We start from the raw sequence: 4,547 nt of genomic DNA on the forward strand, positions 1-4,547 counted from the left end.
ATATTGGCCTAAAGCTATTGGTCGTGACCATTGTTGTTTCAATTAGACTGAAGGTGCGGGTCACTAGCTCTGAGTTTTGTATTGGATCGAAGGTACAGGTCGTGAGCATTGTTGTGTTGATTGTCCCAAATGAGTAGGTTGTGATCTCTTTTGTGCTATGGTGTATTGGCCCAAAGGCACAATTTGTTTATATTGGACTGAAGGCATAGTTCACCAGTTTTATTACGATGCTATGGTGTATTGGCCCAAAGGCACAATTTGTTTATATTGGACTGAAGGCATAGTTCACCAATTTTATTATGGTGCATTGGCCTGGAGGAACATGTTGTGAGGTATATTGTGTTGTATGGTTTTATGTTTGAATCATGTTTGATATGCATGGTTAAGCTCGAAGGCTTATCCTTTTCTTTGACAAACATGATTCATATAATTAAATATGTATTTTTTGGGTAACATGAATGATTAGCTCAACAACCAAATTGGTTTTGATAAAATTTGAGTTGGGATAGGTCACGGGTTTGAATTCATTGGAGTCTGCCAAAGCTTATATTTTCTCACCCAAAGTACATTTTTTTGAACACTTAGGCAAATAAAAAAAAAGGAATTCTATAGAATGCATGTCAAAACAAGTTAATTTTGTAGGTAGTGGACTAGGAAGGTGCAAATTGTAGAACAATTAATTAATTATAATGTTTTTGGGTTAAATTAAGGGAATTTTTTTTCTAAAGGGGGAAATGGATTGTATTTTCTTGTGATCAATGTAATGGGCATGGAAATTCATGAGGATATATTTTGAAGGACAAGAATTTGTTTCAAAGTATTTTTGAGCCATATTAGCAGGTCGGGTGTTGATGCAAAAAATTAACTATAAGCTAATGTTGATGTAAGAAGAACACGTTGGTGTAGTGAAAATATTTGGAAGAAGTATTTTGTGAAGAGATTGTAGATCTAGTTTGAAAGATTGTTAAAAGTGGTCCACATAAGGTTGAAAAAGGAGGTGGGTTCCTCCATTGAGGCTAGTTCCTCAATCAGGTTGTAGCTTGTTATAAGTTGGTGCTTGCATATCATCAAGGTTGGTGCCTCAATTAGGTTGTAGCCTATGACACACTAATGCTTTCACATTTTAGGGGTTGGTGCCTCTAGCAAATTGGTGCCTACAAATCAATGTAATCAAATTAAAAAAGACAAAAAGAATTTGCGGTTTTCTCCCGCAAGGGTTTCCATGTAAAAGATGGTGTTATTATGTGTTGATGCAATGCTTGTTACTTGATTCTCAATTCTATTCCCTATCATGATGCATGCTATTTATTTATTCAGTTATTGATGAAATGGTTTGAGATGTTAAATTTTCCATTACACTGATTCAACCCCCCCACCTCGTCTTAGTGTAATCTTTAGTCTAACAACATAATTCTATTCTCTTTACACCAAATGGTTTATTAGATAAGTGAAAGGAAACGGGGTACGAAGAGATTATTGCATAGAAATTACATCATCCTAGGAGCATAATGTAGTAGAAAGAAATGGAGTTATCTAATTTTCTAGACTTTGTTGGCCACTCTAACACCCATTCAGGTGAAGGGTACATTTATAACCAAAATCACTTGGAAATATTCTTAGACCATCAAACACAAGTTAGATTGGACAAGTGACTTCCTTACGCTAGGATTTCCTTCAATATACACTATAAATGGTGGTTGTCAATGATTTTTTAGGAGGGAAACTCATTATGTAAATTTGGTTGGTTCTCACAAAAAAGACTCTACAAGAAAGGAATTAGGACTTGCATGACCTTTATTATAGTTAGTTCAAAATTTTGAAATATTGGGAAACATTAATAATAGATTGGCCTAGAAGACAACATTATTATAAAAGAGGTTCATAAGATGGTCCTAGACAAGATTTTTCATAAGTTTCCTTCTAGGGCCACAAGCTTGATGGAAATACCAGAGATGGATTTTTTATGTTTTTCTTTTTGAAGTACAATTCAACCAATGGATTTCAAGTAGGCTCGACATTAAGTGAAGACTCAACAAATATAAAAAATTAAAGTCTAAGGAGAATAACTAGACTTATCTTCTAAAATCCACATAGAAGTGGCATTTAGAGACCAACTTATCTTGTTTCACTTAATTCCTGGTGAATGGAGGCCAATCCACACAAATGCTATACTTGAAACACCTAGGAATTTTGCAACACAAATTCCCATGTGCAGCGAGAAAAAAACTTCAAAACATGTTTTCTAGTTTTGTAAATATGCTAAATGAACTTAGGGATAGGATTTTAAAATTTATCACTCCTTACTCCCATATAATATCACTTGGACATATTGCCTATCAGGAGATTCTCTTCCTTGGGTCACAAATTTCACATAACATGGAATTAGATTGGTGTGAATATCTTATCATCTTTCGAAAATAATAAATAAATTTGTACTCACCAATACATAATACATGACCAATTTCACAAAGACAGATGTGTCTAATATATGGATATTTTATTCTATAGATAAACACATTGGGGTCCGCAAGTAGTAGGCCAATTCATTAGTGTGGGGTTTAGTCCTCACTTGGTTTTTGGTTAAAATCCTATATGAACATTTGTGATGCCTCAACCCTCATTAGAGCCCTTAATTCATGAAAATATTAAAAAAGAAGAAAATGAAAAATGTAAACATATAGGGATAGAAGGTGATGAGCTCTAGTATTGCAGTAAGGATGTTGCAACTCATAGGCTACCAACTTTACTTCATCAACCCAGGTTTTATACAAACTTAGAGGTGACAGTGTTGTATACACAATAGATGCAATGGTCTACTCTTGTCACTTTTCAGCTGGGGTGATGGACCACTAGGTTTTTTCAAACTAGTCTTCTATTGACTAGAAGGAGTCTAATTACTACCAACAAATGGAAAACTATCTGTAATGCAGAAGGGAAATGTTGCCTATCTTAGGAAATGAAAATGCTGAATGGGAAAGTGCTATGAAGTGACATGAAATTATCTAGCTAAGAATTTACACATTACTTGCAAAAGAGACCTAATTTAACCTTACATTCTAACATCTAGTTATTTAGACTAAGTAAGAATGGAAATGATCCTAAAACTACTATGACTGTTGTATGCATGTACTAACTAGAAATTGTAGAATTTTTATTTATTTATTTTTTATAAATGTAAATTCTAAGTGAACCAATCTGATCTTTTGCAAGGGATAAAAGCATGGGAAAACACGTCCAAAATGGGGTTGAGGGTATGGAAGCCAAGTGGAGGCCTAACCTAAGATCAAATGATCATTTCTGCCTAATCTGGGCTTAAAAAAAGTTGCTATAGGTTTCCTGTAGTGCTACAGGGTTTCTTGTAGTACTATAGGATGTCCTGGTTTTACTACAGGATGTCCTAGTTTACTACAGGAAATAGACTGCTACATGGTTTCTTGTAGTACTAGAGGGTGACCTGGTTTTACTATAGGATGTCCTGGTTTACTACAGGAAACAAGCTGAAACCTATAGGAGGGTAGGAGAGGTGGAATAAAGTGTGGGAAAGGTGTTTGATGGTGGGATAAGGCACAAAGGAGGTGTACATTAACCAAGGCTCAGGCCAACTCTTCAAGATGGTTGGATTTTCTCAAGGGAGATGTCCACTTTGCTACAAAACATAAATTCGGATTAGGGGTTGGTAGACTTGGGTAGTATGGGTGAAGAAAACTTGGATGAGGCTGGTGAAATTAGTTCTCTCTGCAGATCAAAAACTCCTACAATAACATACATTATTTCCTTCATTTATGCATAACTTCATTTACATATGGGAAATATGAGTTGAATTTGGGAAAAACATAGTTATTGACGACTAACGGCAAAATCTGTGAAATGTAATGCTTTCTAAACTAGAGTAACTTCAAAAAACAAAAAAGACAATTGCAAGTACTTCTAAGGAATTATAATTAGTAGTCTACTCAATCAAGAACTCTAACCATGCAATGATCTAAAGAGACAAATCTATTTTTGGGGTTGTGATAATGGGGCCCTCAAACCATGATCCCATGAGGGAGATGAGGAAGAGGCCACTATCACAAGCTTTTCTAAAGTATTAACTTTCACTATTGTACCACTGATCTACCTTTTCAACTAATGATAGCACAACTATACAATCATTCAAGTACTTGTAAATGGAATAAAACAGAAATAACTTCAACATCTAACTATGAATGTAATCTAAGCATACATATACAAAGAGAAGAGGAATATCTGCTGCTAGGGTTGCGCCCTAACCCAAGAGATCTAGCCCTCTGAGTCAACTCAACGTTGGATCAAATAAATCCCTTTCATTATCACCAAAATGTCAAAAATAACATGAGGATAATAATCACAATATCTTATGCTTAAAATTGACTCTTGGCTATATTAACAAGTTGAATCCTAACGAGGCCCTAAGCCTTCTTATTTATTCAACTGAAGAGTGCCAATAGATTCCTTAAAATTAGGGAGGCCAAACTTGAGATTACCTTGTCTTCAACTATCACTGGCTTGGCTGCTAATGAAATCAGTGG

This window comes from Pinus tabuliformis, chromosome 4_1 (genome assembly GCF_031772625.1).
Source record: "Pinus tabuliformis cultivar Carrire ecotype Pingquan chromosome 4_1, CPIR1, whole genome shotgun sequence".
In the NCBI taxonomy this organism is placed as follows: Eukaryota; Viridiplantae; Streptophyta; class Pinopsida; order Pinales; family Pinaceae; genus Pinus; species Pinus tabuliformis.